Here is a 22,331-nt window from a genome sequence, read left to right on the forward strand (position 1 = left end):
CCTCTCTCTGAGGAAGTCCTTTGTTCTGCCTTCCTGGGCCAGACCTGGCTGGACCCCAGGAGGGCAGAAACCTGTCTGAGGGGTTGGCAGCAACAGCAGCTGCAGTGAAACCCCGGGAAAGGCAGTTTGGCAGTACCCGGGTTCTGTGCTAGAGACCCAGGGGATCATGGAATTGTCCCCCCAATGCCAGAATGGCATTGGGGTGACAATTCCATGATCCTAGACATATTACATGGCCATGTTCGGAGTTACCATTGTGACGCTATACATAGGTAGAGACCTATGTACAGTGCACACGTATAATGGTGTCCCCGCACTCACAAAGTCCGGGGAATTTGCCCTGAACGATGTGGGGGCACCTTGGCTAGTGCCAGGGTGCACACACACTAAGTAACTTTGCACCCAACCTTCACCAGGTGAAGGTTAGACATATAGGTGACTTATAAGTTACTTAAGTGCAGTGGTAAATGGCTGGGAAATAACGTGGATGTTATTTCACTCAGGCTGCACTGGCAGGCCTGTGTAAGAATTGTCAGGTCTCCCTATGGGTGGCAAAAGAAATGCTGCAGCCCATAGGGATCTCCTGGAACCCCAATACCCTGGGTACCTCAGTACCATATACTAGGGAATTATAAGGGTGTTCCAGTATGCCAATGTGAATTGGTGAAATTGGTCACTAGCCTGTTAGTGACAATTTGGAAAGCAGAGAGAGCATAACCACTGAAGTTCTGGTTAGCAGAGCCTCAGTGAGACAGTTAGTCATCACACAGGGAACACATACAGGGCACACTTATGAGCACTGGGGCCCTGGCTGGCAGGGTCCCAGTGACACATACACTAAAACAACATATATACAGTGAAATATGGGGGTAACATGCCAGGCAAGATGGTACTTTCCTACACAACCCCCCCCCCCCAAACGGAGGACAATAACACTAGCCATGACCTGATGAGTCTTCATTGTCTATGTGGAAATATCTGGAGAGTCCATCTGCATTGGAGTGGGTACTCCCAGGTCTATGTTCCACTGTATAGTCCATTCCCTGTAGAGATATGGACCACCTCAACAATTTAGGGTTTTCACCTTTCATTTGTTTTAGCCAAAGTAGAGGTTTGTGGTCTGTCTGAAGAATGAAGTGAGTGCCAAACATATATGGCCTCAACTTCTTCAGTGCCCAGACCACAGCAAAGGCCTCCCTCTCTATGGCAGACCAACGCTTTTCTCTAGGGGTCAACCTCCTGCTGATAAAAGCAACAGGTTGATCCTGGCCCTCATAATTGAGTTGTGATAAGACTGCCCCTACCCCTAATTCAGATGCATCAGTTTGAACAATGAATTTCTTGGAGTAACATGGGCTTTTTAGGACAGGTGCAGTGCACATGGCCTGTTTGAGCTCCTCAAAAGCTTTCTGACAGCTAGCTGTCCACAATACCTTTTTAGGCATCTTCTTGGAAGTGAGATCATTAAGTGGGGCTGCAATGGAGCCATAGTTTTTAATGAATCTCCTGTAATACCCAGTGAGGCCTAGGAAGGCTCTCACCTGGGTCTGTGTTGTAGGGGGAACCCAATCTATGATTGTTTGGATTTTCCCCTGAAGTGGTGCAATCTGTTCTCCACCTACCAGGTGTCCCAGATAAACCACTTTCCCCTGCCCTATCTGGCACTTTGAAGCCTTGATAGTGAGGCCTGCCTTTTGCAGGGCCTCCAAAACCTTCCACAGGTGGACCAGGTGATCATCCCAGGTGGAGCTAAAGACAGCTATATCGTCCAGATATGCTGAACTAAAAGCCTCCAACCCTTGCAGGACTGTATTCACCAACCTCTGAAAAGTGGCAGGTGCATTTTTCAAACCAAAGGGCATTACTGTGAATTGGTAGTGCCCTCCAATAGTCGAAAATGCAGTTTTTGCTTTAGCATCCTCTGATAATTTGATCTGCCAATACCCTGCAGTCAAATCAAAGGGGCTTAGATACTTGGCAGATTCCAGTGTATCTATGAGCTCATCTGCCCTGGGTATAGGATGAGCATCAGTTTTTGTTACCTGGTTGAGACCTCTGTAATCTACACAAAACCTCATCTCCCTTTTTCCATCTTTTGAGTGATGCTTTGGTACAAGCACCACAGGAGAGGCCCATGGGCTTTCAGAATGTTCAACCACTCCTAAGTCCAGCATTTTCTGAACTTCTTGCTTTATGCAGTCTCTGACATGGTCAGGCTGCCTATAGATGTTACTTTTGACAGACAAGCTGTCTCCAGTATCAATTGTGTGTTCACACCAAGATGTGGTGCCTGGCACAGTTGAAAAGAGTTCAGAAAACTGACCTAGGAGATTTATGCAGTTGTCTTTCTGCTCTTCAGTAAGACAGTCTGCTAAAACTACATCTTCCACTAAAGCATCATTTTCAGTGGAAGAGAAGAGATCAGGGAGAGGGTCACTCTCTTCTTCCTGCCCTTCATCTGTTGCCATGAGCAGGGTGAGATCAGCCCTGTCATAGTAGGGTTTAAGGTGATTGACATGGAGCACCCTAAGGGGACTCCTGGCGGTGCCCAGGTCAACCAAGTAGGTGACCTCGCCCTTCTTTTCAACAATGAGATGGGGTCCACTCCATTTGTCTTTGAGTGCTCTTGGGGCCACAGGCTCCAATACCCACACCTTCTGTCCTGGTTGGTACTGAATCAGAACAGCCTTCTGGTCATGCCATTGCTTTTGGAGCTCTTGGCTGGCCTGAAGGTTTTTACTGGCCTTTTTCATGTACTCCGCCATTCTGGATCTTAGGCCAAGTACATAGTCCACTATATCCTGTTTAGGAGCTTTTAAAGGTTGTTCCCAACCCTCCTTCACAAGTGTTAGAGGACCTCTTACAGGGTGCCCAAATAGGAGTTCAAAGGGGCTGAAGCCCACTCCTTTCTGGGGTACCTCCCTGTAAGCAAAAAGGAGGCAAGGTAACAGGACATCCCATCTCCTCCTGAGTTTTTCAGGGAGTCCCATTATCATACCTTTGAGAGTTTTATTAAACCTCTCTACCAGTCCATTTGTTTGTGGATGATGAGGTGTGGTGAATTTGTATGTTACACCACATTCCTTCCACATGGCCTTCAAGTATGCAGACATAAAGTTGCTACCCCTGTCTGATACAACCTCTTTTGGGAAACCCACCATGGAAAAGATTCCCAGGAGGGCTTTTGCCACTGCAGGTGCTGTAGTGGTCCTTAGAGGAATTGCTTCAGGATATCTTGTGGCATGGTCCACTACCACCAAGATAAACCTATTGCCTGAAGCAGTAGGAGGGTCAAGGGGGCCAACTATGTCAACCCCTACCCTTTCAAAGGGAACCCCAACCACAGGCATTGGAATAAGGGGAGCCTTTGGAGTGCCACCAGTCTTGCCACTGGCTTGGCAGGTCACGCAAGACTTACAAAAATCTTTTGTGTCCTCTGACATCCTAGGCCAGTGAAACAGGGGGACAAGCCTTTCCCATGTTTTTATCTAACCCAAATGTCCAGCCAAAGGAATGTTGTGTGCCAGAGTTAGGAGGAACTCTCTGTACTGCAGGGGAATGACCAATCTCCTGGGTGCTCCAGGTTTTGGATCCCTTGCCTCTGTGTACAAGAGGTTGTCCTCCCAGTAAACTCTATGTGAGTCACAAACATCCCCATGTTGCTGTTTGACAGCTTGCTGTCTGAGACCCTCTAATGTGGGACAGGATTGCTGTGCCACACTCAGCTCTTCCCTGGCAGCACCCCCTCCACCCAAAAGCTCAGCAGTGTCTGCTGCCAGCTCATCTGGTAAAGGTTCTGCACAGGGAGGAAATTCTTCTTCCTCAGAAGTTGAATCATCTGTAGAGGGAGGGATAGTGGGTAGGGATTTACCCTTGCTACCCCTTGCTTTAGGGAGCACTTGGTCCATTGCTCCAGGATCCAAGTCACCCTGTCCTTTTTGCTTTTTGGCCTGAGCCCTTGTCAAAGCAAAAATATGCCCAGGAATGCCCAGCATTGCTGCATGAGCCTCCAACTCCACTTCTGCCCAAGCTGATGTCTCTAAATCATTTCCTAGTAGACAGTCTACAGGTAAATCTGAAGCAACCACAACTTTCTTTGGACCAGTAACCCCCCCCCCCCAGTTGAGATTCACAACAGCCATGGGGTGGCTAAGAGTGTTATTATGAGCGCCTGTCACTTGGTACTGGTGACCAAGTAGGTGTTGTTCAGGGTGTACCAGTTTCTCTATTACCATGGTAACACTGGCACCTGTGTCCCTGTAGGCCTGAACCTCAACACCATTTATTAGGGGAAGTTGCTTGTACTTATCCATATTAAGGGGACAAGCAACCAAGCTGGCCAAATCAATGGCACCTTCAGAGACTAACACAGACTCTGTGGTCTCCCTAACAAGACCAACCCCAACTAAAGTACCAAAAGTGAGCCCAGCTACTCCCTTGGATTGGCTATTAGTAGGTTTGCTCCCACCACCACTGCTATTACTAGGGGCACTAGAGGTTGCAGTAGGGGTTGTGGTAGTGGGAGGTTTGGTGTTTTTCTTTGGAAACTGGCATCAGTTGTCCAATGGCCTTTTACTTTACATAAATAACACCAAGGCTTTTTGATTTGATTTGAAGAGGATTTGGACCCCCCCCCCGCCAGAGTGTTTTTGTGGGTCTGATGAAGACTCAGTATTTTTACTTTTGTCCCCACCCTTGTCAGAAGACTTACCATCCTTCTTCCTGCCATCTTTGTCACCCCCTGTATGAACTTTTCTGTTCACTCTTGTTCTGACCCATTTGTCTGCCTTCTTTCCCAATTCTTGGGGAGAGGTCAGATCTGAGTCCACTAGATATTGGTGTAACAAATCAGACACTCAGTTATTCAGAATATGCTCTCTCAGGATTAGATTGTACAGGCTTTCATAGTCAGAAACTTTACTGCCATGTAACCACCCCTCCAAGGCCTTCACTGAATAGTCAACAAAGTCTACCCAGTCTTGTGAGGACTCTTTTCTGGTTTCTCTGAACTTAATCCTGTATTGTTCAGTGGGTAAGCCAAATCCATCTAAGAGTGCATCCTTCAAAACTGCTAAATTATTGGCATCACTTTCTCTAACAGTAAGGAGCCTATCCCTACCCTTTCCATTGAAAGATAGCCATAGAATAGCAGCCCACTGCCTTTGAGGGACCCCCTGTACCATACAGGCCCTCTCAAGTGCAGCAAACCACTTGTTAATGTCATCCCCCTCCTTGTAAGGGGGAACTATCTTGTGCAGATTCCTGGAATCATGCTCTCTCACAGGATTGCTATCAGGAATACTGCTGCTGCCACCATGGGGTCCAAACCCCAACCTCTGTCTCTCCTTCTCCAGATCTAGGGATTTCCTGTCTAGAGCCAGCTGTTGCTGTTTAAGCTTCAGTCTGGTCTCTTACACTCTCAACTTGTTGAGTTCCCTTTCTAACATTTTGTCTTCAGGGTGGGTGGGTTGGGAATGCTTGGACACAGAAGATATATTGGATTCAACAGAGGGAGACCTGTCCCTAACAGCTTGTACTCTAACAACCTGGCATTCAGGAACAAAAACATCCCTCCTATGATGGGAGCTTCTATTACTACCAGCATTGCAATGTGGTCTGCTAAGGGGCAGATTAGGAAGAGAACCCTGTACACCTCCCTCAAGGGGCTCCCCTGAGTCAGAGTGTGAGCCATCTACCAACTTCTCAGATGAAGGGCCACCCTGGGCCTTATCATTCTCAATGAGCATGTTAAACAGAAATTCTCTAGAAGGGTTCTTTCCTACCACTAAACCTCTATCAATGCAGAGACTCCTTAGGCTCTTAAAGTTAAGATTGTCATATGTTGTGTTGACCATTTTAAGAGAAGTACCTACATCAGACATGATAGAAGAAGGTTTAGGGACAGTGAGAAGAGAGAAAAAGTTTCAGGACTTTTTAAAGAACAGGAAAAAAAAACTTTTTCAAACTTTTTGAAACTTTTAGAAAGTTTAGGAGTACTTTTCAGAACTTAGTAGAAAGTGTAAGAGAAGAAAAGCAAAACTTTTTCGTTAGGTGTACATACACTGAACTTGTTTTGTATATTTTTCTCTTATGAAAAGTACAATATGACAAAGTGGTAAGTAGTTACAAGTACTTATCCCACCGCTGCACAACCACTGTAGGAGGCTGGCCTGGCTTGTAGTGGGTACCAAGGGGTACTTACACTCTGTGCCAGGTCCAGTTATCCCTTTTTAGTGTAGAAGAGGTGTTTCTAGCAGCATAGGCTGATAGAAGGTAGCTATAGCAGAGCAGCTTAGGCTGAACTAGGAGACATGCAAAACTCCTACTATACCACTGGTGTCATATGCACAATATCATAAGAAAACACAATACACTGATATACTAAAAATAAAGGTACTTTATTTTTATGACAATATGCCAAAAGTATCTCAGTGAGTACCCTCAGTATGAGGATGCCAAATGTACACAAGATATATGTACAAAATACCCAAAATATGCAGTAATAGCAAAAGGAAGTAATGCAAGCAGTTTAAAGTTACAATAGATTGCAATAGGAGCACATAGGTACACGGGCAACACAAACCATATACTCCAAAAGTGGAATGCGAACCACGAATGGACCCCAAACCTATGTGAGCTTGAAGAGGGTCGCTGGGACTGTAAGAAAACAGTGAGGGTTAGAAAAATAGCCCACCCCAAGACCCTGTAAGGTAGGTGTAAAGTGCACCTACAACCCCCAGAGAGCACAGAAGTCGTGATAGGGGGATTCTGCAAGGAAAACCAACACCAGCAATGCAACAACAGTGGATTTCCGGACCTGAGTACCTGTAAAACAAGGGGACAAAGTCCAAGAGTTGCGACAGTGTCGAGAGTGGGCAGATGCCCAGGAAATGCCAGCTGAGGGTGCAAGGAAGCTGCCACCAGATGGAACAAGCTTTGTGTTCTGCAAGAACGAAGAGGATTAGGAACTTCCCCTTTGGAGGATGGATGTCCCACGTCGTGAAGAAGCTTGCAGAGGTATTCCCACGCAGAAAGACCACAAACAAGCCCTGCTAGCTGCAAGGGTCGCAGTTAGGGTTTTTGGATGCTGCTGTGGCCCAGGAGGGACCAGGATGTCGCCACTTGGATGAGGAGACAGAGGGGGTGCCCAGCAAGTCAGGGAGCCCTCACAGAAGCAGGCAGCACCCGCAGAAGTACTGGAACAGGCACTTGGAAGAGGAGTGAACCGGAGCCCACCTGAAGTCTGAAAAGGGAGTCCCACGACGCCGGAGGACAACTCAGAAGGTTGTGCACTGCAGTTTAGAGTGTCGGGACCCAGGCTTGGCTGTGCGCAAAGGAAATCCTGGAAAAGTGCACAGGAGCCGGAGCAGCTGCAATTCACGCGGTAACCAGCAATGCAGTCTAGCGTAGGGAGGCAAGGACTTACCTCCACCAAACTTGGACTGAAGAGTCACTGGACTGTGGGAGTCACTTGGACAGAGTTGCTGAGTTCCAGGGACCATGCTCATCATGCTGAGAGGGGACCCAGAGGACAGGTGATGCAGTCTTTTGTTGCCTGCGGTTGCAGGGGGAAGATTCCGTCGACCCACAGGACATTTCTTCAGAGCTCCTGGTGCAGAAAGGAGGCAGACTACCCCCAGAGCATGCACCACCAGGAAACAGTCGAGAAAGCCAGCAGGATGAAGCGATACAAGGTTGCAGTAGTCGTCTTTGCTACTTTGTTGCGGTTTTGCAGGCGTCCTGAGCAGTCAGCTGTCAATCCTTTGGCAGAAGGTGAAGAGGGAGATGCAGAGGAACTCTGATGAGCTCTTGCATTCGGTATCTGAAGAATTCCCCAAAGCAGAGACCCTAAATAGCCAGAAAAGGAGGTTTGGCTACCTAGGAAGGAGGATAGGCTAGTAAGAAAGGTAAGAGCCTATCAGAAGGAGTCTCTGACGTCACCTGCTGGCCCTGGCCACTCAGAGCAGTCCAGTGTGCCAGCACACCTCTGAATCCAAGATGGCAGAGGTCTGGGGCACGCTGGAGGAGCTCTGGGCACCTCCCCTGGGAGGTGCAGGTCAGGGGAGTGGTCACTCCCCTTTCCTTTGTCCAGTTTCGCGCCAGAGCAGGGCTCAGGGATCCCTGAAACAGTGTAGACTGGCTTATGCAGAGATGGGCACCATCTGTGCCCATCAAAGCATTTCCAGAGACTGGGGGAGGCTACTCCTCCCCAGCCCTGACACCTATTTCCAAAGGGAGAGGGTGTAACACCCTTTCTCTGAGGAAGTCCTTTATTCTGCCTTCCTGGGCCAGGCCTGGCTGGACCCCAGGAGGGCAGAAACCTGTCTGAGGGGTTGGCAGCATCAGCAGCTGCAGTGAAACCCCGGGAACAGCAGTTTGGCTGTACCCGGATTCAGTGCTAGAGACCCAGGGGATCATGGAATTGTCCCCATAATGCCAGAATGGCATTGGGATGACAATTCCATGATCCTAGGCATATTACATGGCCATGTTCGGAGTTACCATTGTGACGCTGTACATAGGTAGAGACCTATGTACAGTGCGCGCGTGTAATGGTGTCCCCGCACTCACAAAGTCCGGGAAATTTGCCCTGAACGATGTGGGGGGACCTTGGCTAGTTCCAGGGTGCCCACACACTAAGTAACTTTGCTCCCAACCTTCACTAGGTGAAGGTTAGACATATAGGTGACTTATAAGTTACTTAAGTGCAGTGGTAAATGGCTGGGAAATAACGTGGATGTTATTTCACTCAGGCTGCACTGGCAGGCCTGTGTAAGAATTGTCAGATCTCCCTATGGGTGGCAAAAGAAATGCTGCAACCCATAGGGATCTCCTGGAACCCCAATACCCTGGGTACCTCAGTACCATATACTAGAGAATTATAAGGGTGCTCCAGTATGCCAATGTGAATTGGTGAAATTGGTCACTAGCCTGTTAGTGACAATTTGGAAAGCAGAGAGAGCATAACCACTGAGGTTCTGGTTAGCAGAGCCTCAGTGAGACAGTTAGTCATCACACAGGGAACAAATACAGGGCACACTTATGAGCACTGGGGCCCTGGCTGGCAGGGTCCCAGTGACACATACACTAAAACAACATATATACAGTGAAATATGGGGGTAACATGCCAGGCAAGATGGTACTTTCCTACAACGACCGTGGCGGAAACCACCAACATAGACAGCCACTTTCACACTCCGCCCGCCAAGGCGGTAAAAACAAACACCGAGGCGGTAACCGCCAACAGACAGGTGGAGGACAATGTACCGCCCCCAGAATTACAACAGCCCAATCCGCACCTTTTCTGGGGCTGATCACCGCGAACAAAAACACGGCGGAAACAGGACTTGGAAGGGAAAACTCTCACCTCTGCACACCCCACGAGGAACCAGGACGCCATGGAACCGGAACTTCAGATACTACCTGCCTTTGTCTTCCTGCTCCTCTACCAGGAGTACGAATGCCGGCGGCGAAGACCGCGGTGAGTACTGCACCTACGACACAGGGGAGGGAAAAGAGAGTGACACTCACACGCAACACGCAACACCCCCACCCCCACCCTCACCCACTACAACACACACACTAATACATCACAATACATTACAGTTACACCCCCCAACCCCCCTGGAAGAATGCAAGGACAAAAGGAAATGAGTCGAATGATTGTAATATATTCAAAGACATGAATCAAAAATATATACATATATAAAGATATTCACACTATAAACAAATATATACACCAAGAATACAAGTCCAAGGGATTCCACCATCACAGTCCGTGGACCACTGGGCCCAAAATGCATGGGCGAGGCCCACACAAGATACCCAAACAAGACGGAGAGAACACTGCTGGGGTATCAGATAGAAATAAAACAGGCACCTCAGGGGTAAGGGAAGGGGGGGCACCTCAGCCGGATGAGTACACAACGCCAGATCCACGAGGGGGCTCCATGCCCATTGATGTATCCTGGGGAGTGCAAAGCCACAGTCTCTCAAGTCTCTACAGTGGGTGGGTTGCCCACTGCTTTATCCTGGGGAGTGCAAAGCCACAGTCTCTCAAGTCTCTACAGTGGGTGGTTTGCCCACTGCTGCATCCTGGGGAGTGCAAAGCCACAGTCTATCAAGTCTCTACAGTGGGTGGTTTGCCCACTGCTGCATCCTGGGGAGTGTAAAGCCACAGTCTATCAAGTCTCTACAGTATGTGGTTTGCCCACTGCTGCATCCTGGGGAGTGCAAAGCCACAGTCTCTCAAGTCTCTACAGTGGGTGGTTTGCCCACTGCTTCATCCTGGGGAGTACAAAGCCACAGTCTCTCCAGTGGATAACAGTCTCCACTGGTTCTGGAGGGCGCTTTGTGCCCAGAGTGCTTCATCCTGCCAAGGACAGAGGTAGTGGATGTCATTGTCCACTTGTTCCGGAGGGTGCTTTGTGCCCAGAGTGCTTCATCCTGCCAAGGACAGAGGTAGTGGATGTCATTGTCCACTTGTTCTGGAGGGTGCTTTGTGCCCAGAGTGCTTCATCCTGCTCGTGGCGGCCTCAGTAGTGTCAGAATCTTTGGCGCATATGTGGCCTGCGGTGCTGGTGGCAGCGGTTTCCTTGGCAGCGGTGCTGGTGGTGGCGGTGTCCTGTTCAGCTGTGCTGGTGGCGGCGGTGTCCTTGGCAGCGGTGCTGGTGGCGGTGGTGTCCTTGGCAGCTGTGCTGGTGGCGGCGGTGTCCTGTTCATCGGTGCTGGTGGCGGCGGTGTCCTTGGCAGCGGTGCTGGTGGCGGCGGTGTCCTTGGCAGCGGTGCTGGTGGCGGCGGTGTCCTGTTCAGCGGTGCTGGTGGCGGCGGTGTCCTTGGCAGCGGTGTTGGTGGCGGCGGTGTCCTTGGCAGTGGTGCTGGTGGCGGCGGTGTCCTTGGCAGCGGTGCTTGTGGCGGTCTTGTCCGCCGTGCAGGTTTTCTCAGACTTGCCAGTTTTAGTGTGCCCCTTCCCCACCTTGGATGGTGGCGCAGCTGGATCCACACTCCCACCTGTACCCCTGGGAGAAGCGTTGTTTGAAGATTTTTTTCCTCTCTCCCACCGGGCACTGGCCAACTTTTGGTGTTTTTGAGGTGGGAGACTGTCCGTGCTCTGGCTCCTTGGCACGCTGGCTGCCCTGCTGCCTGGCGCACTCCAGAAGCCGGTCACCACGGGCACCACTGCTCCCGGTGATGTTGTGGCTGAGCTGCTGGGTTGGGACCTGGAGAGGCGGGCCCTAGGAGAGGTCAGGGTTGGACAGGTAAAGTTTTTTGGACACACTGGGACGGGTAGATGGAGGGGGTTTGGGAGTGGAGGAAGAGGTAGTGGTTGTAGGAGGTGTACGTTTGGTGACTTTGGGTGAAGATGCATGGGCTGGAGGCTGTCGTGAGGTGGATGGCTGTTGGGTGGGTGTGTGACTGCGTTTGTGAACCTTGGGAGGTGGGCTCACAGACACACTGGGAGAGGACACATGGGTTGTGTGAATGGTAGTGGGGGTGGTGACTGCACATGAGTGGGGTGTGGTGGTGGGTGTGCTGGTGATGGACGTAGTGGCTGATGATGTAGTGCATGCAGGTGTGAGTGGAGACGAGACAGGGAGGTAGGAGGGAGACAAGGAGGAGGGGGACACAGTGGAGGCAGTGGCTGTTGATATGTCTACATGTGTATGATGCTTGCGTGAGTGCCTGTGGGATGTGTGGTTCTTATGTTTGCCTGAGCTTCCCTTGTGTGTTGAGGTGTGTGCATGCTGGTCTGAGGGTGTGCTTGGGATAGGCTGAGGTACAGGGGTTTCGGTCTGGGTGGAGGAAGTTGGAGGGGGGAGACTAGAGACAGGGACAATGGCTGCCATCAGTGCAGAGACCAGAGTCTGAAAAGGTCGCTGATGGGCTATCTGACCAGAATGAATGGTAGACTGCCCAACAGTGAGGGACCTGAGGAGGTCAATGGCCTCCTCACTGAGGGCAGCAGGGGTGACAGGGGTTGAGGTGCCTGGGGCGAAGGAGATACCCACACTCCTGGGTGAGCGGCCATGGGGCAAACGCTGAGGGGCTGCTGGGAGGGCGGTGCTGGTAGGGGGGGTGGCGGCTGTACCTGTAGATGCGGGGGGCACAGTGGGGCTCGCCACCGCAAGGGAGCTCCCATCAGAGGAGGAGTCCGTATCGCCGGTCTCAGCTCCTGTCCCCGCCTTGGAGCTCCCCTCGCCCACCGTCCCCTGGTGGTTTCTGACTTCGTTGTCTCGCCCTCCAGGGCCATGTGGGATGCAGCTCCCTCCTGCTCCAGTGCCACTGCTCCTCCGCCTGATGATGCTAATGCACACAAGCACAGGGAGACCACAAAAAGGGGGGGGAAACAGAAGAAAGACATGTTGAGTGCATGCAATACCACTACCGGTGGTGGACACTACAGACACAGAAGCCAACCGGCACTATGCCGTGCACTTGGAGTTCCCTAATCAATCCCAGAGACATGGTTTACAAGGCTATGTCTGATTGCTGCACACATGGATGTCACAGGAGCCTGACTAGCTGTAGTTGGCTCTGTACACAGGTGGGGTGGGGTGCCACACGACCTGCCTTATGAAGGGACCCTTCCTACTAAACTCACCCTGGCCTAGGGGAACCCACAGCTCACCTCCCCCGCCCAGGCACCTCACAGGGCGCGCAAAGTCAGCTGAATGAGAGTGTACTCACCCCCTTGTGGCTGTTGTGATGCCCTCAAGCGCCCATCCAACTCCGGGTATGCCACCGCCAGGATCCGGAACATCAGGGGGGTCATGGTGCGACTGGAACCCCTCCCACGTTGGGAGGCCATCCCCAGCTGGGCCTCCACCGTCTTCTTGCTCCAGCGGCGAATGTCCACCCATCTTTTCCGGCAGTGGGTGCCCTGTCTGTGGTAGACTTCCAGGGTCCGGACTTCCTTGGTGATGGCACGCCAAATATCCTTCTTCTGGTGAGCGTTGACCTACACGAATAGTACAGGGGAAAAGGAGAAGATATAAGCGCCCACACCGTCACAGTCATTGGCCTGCATCCCTACCCTTGCCATGTCGCACATGCACTCACTGTCGTTTCAAGCACGCCTCATTCTCCCCCCCCCATTTTTCATCCACACCACTCCAAACAGCCATTGCCCATACAGCATGCTCAGAGTGTACTCACCTGTTTGTCTGGATGACCGTAGAGTCCCGTGTACTGGGGGAGGACCCCATCCACTAGTTTCTCCAACTCCTCCGTGCTTAAGGCAGGGGCCCTTTCCCCAGACACACAAGCCATTGTCTCTTCCAGACTGAGGTCACAGCAGCACTTGCAGTGTAGGTCCTCTCCAGTCGAAGATCAGGTATCAAGTGATTGAACAGAGAGAAAATGGCGGAGGTGCGTACTGTCACCGCCGGCATACATCGTCATTGGCTCCTGGGACCCATAGGGTCCAATGTTAACCAATGCAGGTTTGCACCGCGGTCTTCGACAGCCTACTGCGACGGTGTACAACACCAGCGCAATTACCTCATATCCCTTGTCCCACCTTACAGGTCAGGCAGCCGCCATTTCAGGGGTCCACTTGGCATTAATTTTAAATGCGTCACACATATATAAACCTTGATTATACACTAAGACAGCCATATGTGGATTTTGAAATTTTTTCCTATAAAGTTGTGTTTACGTACCTGTGTTGGTTGACTCTCTGCTCGCTGTTCTCCTCCATAGAGCACGTCCGCTGGGGCAGGGGAGGAGATGGCGGCATCCTCTGGTGTGCAGACCGCTGGTGGACCTGTCGACAATGGAGGAGCGACATGTGATCATCACCTACAGACTTGATCGTGCCACAATCCAGGAAGTGTGTGCCCAGTTGGAGCCAGACCTGATTTCAGCTATCTGCCATCCCGCAGGAATCCCCCCTCTAGTGCAGGTGCTGTCAGTACTCCATTTCCTGGCAAGTGGGTCTTTTCAAACAACAGTGGCCATAGCATCAAGGATGTCCCAGCCTATGTTTTCCAACGTGTTGTCCAGAGTGTTGTCTGCCCTCTTGAAACACATGCGGAGCTACATCGTTTTCCCTCAGGTGGAGGATTTGCCTACAGTGAAAGGTGACTTCTATGCCCTGGGACATATCACCAACATCATAGGTGCCATTGATGGGACACATGTGGCCTTGGTCCCCCTACGCAGGAGTGAACAGGTATACAGAAACCGGAAGAGTTACCATTCGATGAATGTGCAGATGGTGTGTTTGGTAGACCAGTACATCTCCCATGTGAATGCCAAATTCCTGGCTCAGTCCATGACGCTTACATTCTGAGGAATAGCACCATCCCTTATGTGATGGGGCAACTCCAGAGGCACCGTGTGTGGCTATTAGGTGAGAACATGGACCCAATACAGTGTGACTAGGTGTCTGGGGATGTCCCTAAGAGTTAGTGTGTGTCTAATAGTTGTCCCTCGATATTTGCAGGTGACTCTGGTTACCCCAACCTGTCATGGCTACTGACCCCAGTGAGGAATCCCAGGACAAGGGCAGAGGAACGCTACAATGAAGCACATGATCAAACTAGGAGGATTATAGAGAGGACCTTCAACTTCCTGAAGGCCAGGTTCAGGTGCCTTCATATGACAGGTGGTTCCCTATTCTACTCACCAAAGAAGGTGTGCCAGATCATCGTGGCCTGCTGTATGCTTCACAACATGGCTTTGCGACGACAGGTGCCTTCTCTGCAGGAGGATGGTCCAGATGGAGGTGTTGTGGCAGCTGTGGAGCCTGTGGACAGTGAAGACGAGGAAGCAAAAGAAGAGGACATAGAAAACAGGAACACAGTGATCCAACAATACTTCCAGTGAGACACAGGTAAGAAGACAACACTGCCTGCTACATCTGTTTGATCCTTCTACCTCTCATCCGTCTGTCATTTTCGCACAGCGTATGGACCCTGAGTTGTCACTTTCCCTTTCGATTTCACAGATGTGGGTCCCACTGTGTGACATCTGCTATGTTTCCTCATGGACTAGAGCTGTGTGACATAGGTATGTTGACATTACAATGGATAAAGCATTTTCCCACAGTTATTGCAAATACACATTATCGAAAGCACAGACTGAGTCCAGATAGTTTTGTGATTCAAGGGTGTTTATTTAAGTGCTAAATAGTGGAGGGGGTTGTAAAATGGTCAGGGGTGATGGTGGAGGAATGTCCATGGCAGAGTCCAGTCTATTAGTCTCACAGGTGCATTGTCCAAAGGGGAATAGGAAGTGGAGCTGGGGAAGTTTAAGGATGGACAGGGTGACAAAGTGGGACAGGATGATGACAATCACGGTGGTCTCGTTTCTTGGTGGGGTCTTGGCATTGTTCTCTGTCTTTGTCCTGGATCTCAGGGACCGCTTGCGGGGTGGTTCTCCATCTGCAGGGGGTGGGGTGCTGGTGTGGTGGTCCTGTGGCGGTGCCTCCTGTCTACTAGCGCCGGCAGAGGTGGTGGGCAGTTCATCATCCAGGCTAGTGTCAGGGGCCCCTTGTTGTGCCCCAGTGTCCCTCCTGGTGTTGACAAGTTCCTTCAGCACCCCTACAGTGGTGCCCAGGGTGGAATTGATGGATTTGAGTCCCTCCCCGAACCCCAAATACTGTTCCTCCTGCAGCCGCTGGGTCTCCTGAAACTTGGCCAGTACTGTTGCCATCGTCTCCTGGGAATGGTGGTAGGCTCCCATGATGTTGGAGAGGGCCTCGTGGAGAGTGGGTTCCCTGGGCCTGTCCTCCCCCTGTCGCACAGCAGCCCTCCCAGTTCCCCTGTTTCCCTGGGCCTCTGTCCCCTGTGCCCACTGCCACTGCCCCCAGGTCCCTGGTGTTGGTGGGGTGGTGGGTTAGCCTGTGTTCCCTGTAGTGGTGGACACACTGCTGATTGACGTGTCCTGGGGACAGAGGTATGGGCCCGCTGGGTAGGTGCTGTGCTGGTGTTTCCAGAGGGGGGAGGTTCTGTGGTGGCCTGTGCCAGTGTGAGGGGGAACCGACTGTCTCGAGGTCCCAGATGGGCCGGGCTGGTCATCTGGATCCAGTTGGACAGAGCTGCTGTCATCACTGTGGGCCTCTTCTGTGGGTGGACTGGACATACCTGGACCCTCCTGTCCGGTGACGTTGGGTAGGGGTCCTCCAGGGGTGTAAAGGCATAATTATTGCATCAGTGTGTGCCATGGTGTGCAATGGGTGGGTGACCCTGTACCCCAGTGCTTGCATTCCTGTGTAGGACCTTGTGTGATAATGGTTTAGGGGGGTGCATGGGTATGTGCAGTGGCCATGCTTTGGTGATGGGTGTCCATGCTTTGGTGTTACATGCAGGGCTTGGGTTTGGGATGTGTGGTTTGTGATATTGGGACATACGTGAGGAGTTGGAGTGATGGGGGTGAGGGCGAGGGTGGGGGTATGTGATAGCATGCAGGTGGGTGGGGGATGAAGTAATGAAAGATTTGACTTACCAGAGTCCATTCCTCCGGCTACTCCTGCGAGGCCTTCAGGATGCAGTATAGCCAAGACCTGCTCCTCCCATGTTGTTAGTTGTTGGGGAGGAGGTGGGGGTCCACCGCCAGTCCTCTGTACCGCAATGTGGTGTCTTGAGACCACTGAACACACCTTCCCCCGTAGGTCGTTCCACCTCTTCCTGATGTCATCCCTAGTTCTTGGGTGCTGTCCCACTGCGTTGACCCTGTCCAAGATTCTGCGCCATAGCTCCATCTTCCTAGCTATGGTGGTGTGCTGCACCTGTGATCCGAATAGCTGTGGCTCTACCGGGATGATTTTCTCCACCATGACCCTGAGCTCCTCCTCAGAGAACCTGGGGTGTCTTTGCGGGGCCATGGGGTGGTGTGGGGGATGTGTGGGGTGGTGTGTGTTGTGATGTGTGGGGTGATATTTAGAGGTGTGTTGTGTGAGGTGCGTGGATGTTGTGTGAGTGATGGTGTAGGGTGCCTGTGGCAGCTATTATTCTTTCAGGTGGTGTCTCTCTCTGGCTTTCTGTCGCAATTGTGGTCCTAAGGGTTTGTGGGTGATGTGGGTGTGTGTTTTATATTGTATTGGGTGTGTGGGAGTGGTGTGTGTATGTGTATCAGGTGTGTGTATTTGTCCAATGTGGTAGTGTTTTGTAAATGTGTGTGTATTTTGAGCGCGGCGGTGTGTACCGCCAATGGAATACCATGCTGGAAAGACCCCCGCGTGGATTCGTGGGTCGTGATAGTGTGGGCGTATTCCTGTTGGCGTGACGGTGGAGGTTTTGTTATCGCCAGTTTATCACTGACCTTTGGTGTGGCGGACTTGTGTGGGTGTCTGGATTTTGGCAGATTCCGAGCTGTGGGTCACAATGATCGTGGCGGAATTCCGCGGCCGCGGCGGTGTGTTGGCGGTCTTCTGCACGGCGGTAAGCGGCTTTTACCGCCAATGTTGTAATGAGGGCCAGTGTCTGCTATGTCACATGTATGATGGCCACCACCACATGAGAGACAGTAGTGAGGCACCAGCACTCTTGACACATTGAAGACAAGTGGCTCGTTGGGTATAGATGCCAACATACTCCCTTTACCAGACACATGGCTGAGTACAGTACTCTATTACCTCATGTTGTATGATGTTGGGGCTGACACACTGAAGACAAGTAGACTGTTGAGTTCAAATGACACCCATAACATGAAACAACATAAGGTGATTGACAACTGCACTCAGCCATGTGACTGCTTAAGAGAGTATATTGTTAGTGGACTGTAGATTGTTGTTTCCTTAGTCTCTAGGACAAAAGTGAAGGCACATCACCATGCCCCAACTACCATACCTACACAAACAACAACTCATCTTGTGTATTGCACATTGGCCATCTCCAATATTCATGTGGAGTTGGCTGCCTCTAACACATCAGCCTGGCAATGTAACATGTACGAATCTGCCCAGGACTCACTCCTTTTTGACTGCTGTGCTCCTTTCAAATGCCCATCAAGCTTGGGGTAGGCCACCACCAGTGTATGGGCAATCAGGGAGGATAGCCCCAGCTGGACCTCCGCGACCTTCAGGGACAGTGTCACAGGTCCTCCCACCTTTTTCAACACTAGATGCTCCACCTGCATTAGACCCCCAGGGTCCGCACCTTCTGGGTGATATCTCTCCAAATCCCTTGCTTCTGATGGGCATTGATCTGTATGGATATAATAGACAAATGAAGAGGTCATAATTGCACTTTTTAAGGGTTGCTTGTGCATGTAACACATTTTCGAAACACCTAGTACAAGCATTTTGTAATTGCCAACACACAACATGTATAAAGCACACATGATGATAAGCACAGGGACATAATGCACACTTTTGGAGTCATCTGCTGACTATCCACAAACCTGGTCATGGCCTACACTGACTAAACAAGCCCACTGACATATTGCAGCCTGGGGCCAAGCAACTTGTACTGTGAGGTGAGCCACTAAGAAAAACAACACACCACTGTGACCTTACAAACGGTAAACTACTTGTGCATAACTGTACGGACACCTTGACATCCAGGTACATTGACTCACTGCATGCGGTCCATAGAGGCAACTACCATGGCACAGTCTATACCATAAGACTTAGGTGACAATGAAAGGGTTGGCATGAGTGTCACTGGAAGATTCTACTCTGTGGACTTGTGGACATGTGGAATACATAATGGAATCTCATCCCAATTCTGAGTGGGTTTGTATGATATGCACTGGTATCACACAAAACACCTCTTACCTTATGTGGAACTTCTACAAAGATAACATTCAACATATCAAGGTATGTTTGGTCTAATTGGTTGTATGTAACAGAGCTAGTGATTCACATATCATGAGCTCCCCTGCAACAACCAACAATCTGCACTGTGGGTTTTTCATTTGTGCAGTAGGACTCTACTGTACAAACATGACTTCTGGAAAGGCGACAACATATGTGAGGGAGTAAGGGGCCTGTCATTAGGCAATGACAACATTGACAATGAGGGTCAATGGAAATAAGTACCAGGTCAGGTGGTTACGCCAGTCCTCACTCCTAATGTAATCAATGTAAAAGCATGCAGGCCAAATCTTGCTTCAAAAGACTCATTTAGGCCACATCCAAGAACCAGAAGGTCTACAGGAAATGGGCCCAGTGCCTCAGTTGTATAGCCACAGTTACTGTGCACCAGCCTGGGCTAAGTCCCAAACTGTGAAAAGGCTTTGACCACCTTCGGTCTTTGCATCTGAGCATACAGAACATAAATGAACAGCACATTACTATCACTTTCACACATAACAGTGCATCCTATATGTGAGTTCAGGGTTATGTAGCACTCTGAAGGGATCAATGAGTTTTACATGGGTCTCATACAACAGTTTGCCAAGGCCTGATCTGAGCTCAGTGATATGTGGGACTTTAGACTTTGCTAACAGTATCCTAAACTGACTCAAACAGTATACACACATAGCTCGTGCTGTAATGCAAATACTTCTAATGTGTTATTTACCATCATCCGACAAATCATTTTTTGGCTGTAAAATTTACTTGAAAGATATTTAAATGTAACAGAAGCAGGATCTAGAGCTTATCACACTTCACAAAACACAATGGTCATTTGAAATACTCAGAGTACAGGACTCCACAATCCACAACCTGTACATCCTAGTATAGACCACAGATTGTGACAACAGGCAATAAAATGACTTACTGGGACTCAGAGGCACATTTTAGCTTGTGAGGAAGGGAAGGATAGTTTCCAAAATAGACAAGGATGTATGTAAGATATTACCTGTCCTCTGTTGAGTCGTAGAGCTGACCATACAGGGGAAGGACTTCTTCAACAAGTTTCTCCAGCTCCTCTGGAGAGAAGGCAGGGGCCCTTTCACCTGCTTGGCCTGCCATGATTGCTCCCAGAGATGGCACACAACAGCTGAAGTGGTGGAGGTGTTGATGGCAGCAGCATCAGGAGGCAAGTGAGTTCTTTTCCAAACTGCGGTGTACATCTATGCCATGTATTCAGTGATTACCATTGACAGGCACAGCTATTGGGCCATGAGCATCACTGTCAACAATGTTAGCCTATGGCTGTGTCTGCCACAGTTGGAACTATCCACTGCGTTTTGGGCTTTTGCCTGTGGCAGGAGGTTCCTAAAATCCAATGAACAAGGTCAAGCATCTGCCTTTTTGGCCTTTAAAACTACATTTTTGTTGAATTTCAAATGTGCCACAACATCTGTTAATGTGTAGTACCATCTCAGCAGATGTAAAGCTTCCATGATATGTAGATTCTCCTACACAGTCATCAGTGCACAGAAGCCATTGAACTTCGGTGCATTGGCGGTCAGAGTATACTTCACAATATCAAGTGGCACAAGAGGTGTATATATACATATATATATTGTAGACACATGTCTAGACAGCCATGGGGATCATAGCTGTCACGTGTAGACAGTTTTGATGTGTAATGGGTGTAATATTTTTCCAGTCAGTAATGTTTTGTCAGATGGCTTTGGTCTGAATCATCAGATATCTTGGTCTGGACACAGTGACTAATGCTCCAACTCATTTCATTCTACAAATAGGTACCCTGGGGAGGGAGGATGCAACAACCTCCAATCTACCATCCATTTCCAGACCACCAGACCATGGAGTAACGCAACATAATAAAGCAGTTCAGGCTGAATAGGCAAACAATCCATGATCTATGTCGTTTGAGCCAGATCTCATTCCTCAGAACACTAATCTGACATATATAACACCCATTGTGAGACTCATGGCAGTATTACACTTCCTGACCACAGAGTCATTTCAATACACAGTGGCTATATCTGGTGGTATGTCACAACCTATGTTCACTGGTGTTTTAAGAGATGTGCTATCAGCAATGATGAAACACGTTGACAGGTATATCAGGTATCCCGGATGTGAGGATTTTGCCAATGTGAACGTTGACGTCCATGAATCTGGTCGCAACCCACGTGTTGTGGGGGCTACTGATGGTACCCATATTGCACTTGTGCCACTGCATGCCAGTGAACAGAAAACACTTCCATTCAATCAACGTGCAAGTTGTCTGCTTGTCAGATCTGTACATTTCAAACGTATGTACCCGGTTCCCATGCTTAGCCCAGGATTTCTTTGTAATGCGGAACAGCACCACATCCCAGCTGATATTACAACTGGAACCAGAGAGGACCTGGTTTATTGGTAAGCTACATCTGTTGTCATCTTGTGTGTGCAATGTCAGGTGTTACAATCAGGAAGTGTGTGAATCATTGCTGCACTTATGTCTCATTATGGAACAGGAGAGTCAGCATATTCCAACTGTCCTTGGTTAATACCTCTGAGGAATCCAACTACGCCAGGGCAAGCCTGCTTAAATGAGGCCGATGGAAGAACACGGTGGGCAGTTGAGCCGGCTTTTGGGCTCAGGAAGGCCAGATTTTGCTGTCTGGACAAGACAAAGGGGGCCTCCTCTACTCATCTGGGAAGGTGTGTCAAATCACTGTGGCGTGCTGCATGCTCCATAACATCTCCCGGCGAAGAGAACATCCCTTACATCCCAGAGGAGAGGGAGCCCACGGTGCCACCAAGTGAGGAAATGTGAAATTAAGATGATAGTGGTGAAGATGAAGGAGCTGACTTGCAACAAGATCTTATCAACAGCTTCTCCTCTTGAGTGTAAATAAGTCATGAGATGTCATGACTTTGACTGTACAGTGAACTCTTGTGATGTTTTAAGTATATTTTCTTGAACAGTTCTGAAGCTCTGGTAAATACTGGCAAAGTGTTTCTGATGAGGAAGCTTTTGAAGCAATAACATTTAGGAGATGTTGCTTTGTCTGTGTGAGATTTCTAAAATGGACTGCGTCGCCCTGCCGTCTGCTACGTTACTTGTGTCATACATATGGTTTCATAACTATGCTGCTTGTTTTTGCGTTTGTTCAGGTACCTTCATCATGACATCTTCATTGGAACATTTCAGAGTTATGACATTGGCAGGTATATGATGCTGTTCACACATACAAAGTGGACAGGGATTGTTCCTGGGAATATAGGTCACAGACTTTGGGTGTGCAAGACCTGTGCCAAGACAGAGTGCACAGTAATAGGATGGAAGTTTTGCAAAACTCCCTTGTCGTGTGGTATCCCTGATTATTCATGTGTGTCATCATGTAGTCAGAAAATATGAAGTCCTAGGTCAAATTCATGTTGGTTTCTCTTCACATTGGCTAAATACTCTTTCTGTATGAACTCTATGTAGCTGTTTAGGTGTTTCATAATTGTAGGCCAAAGTGCCTATGGCACATCACTGACATTTGTTTGTGTCAGACCACCAGATGCAGACGCACTGGATTGCAATGATCAT

This window comes from Pleurodeles waltl, chromosome 5, assembly GCF_031143425.1.
Source record: "Pleurodeles waltl isolate 20211129_DDA chromosome 5, aPleWal1.hap1.20221129, whole genome shotgun sequence".
NCBI lineage: Eukaryota > Metazoa > Chordata > Amphibia > Caudata > Salamandridae > Pleurodeles > Pleurodeles waltl.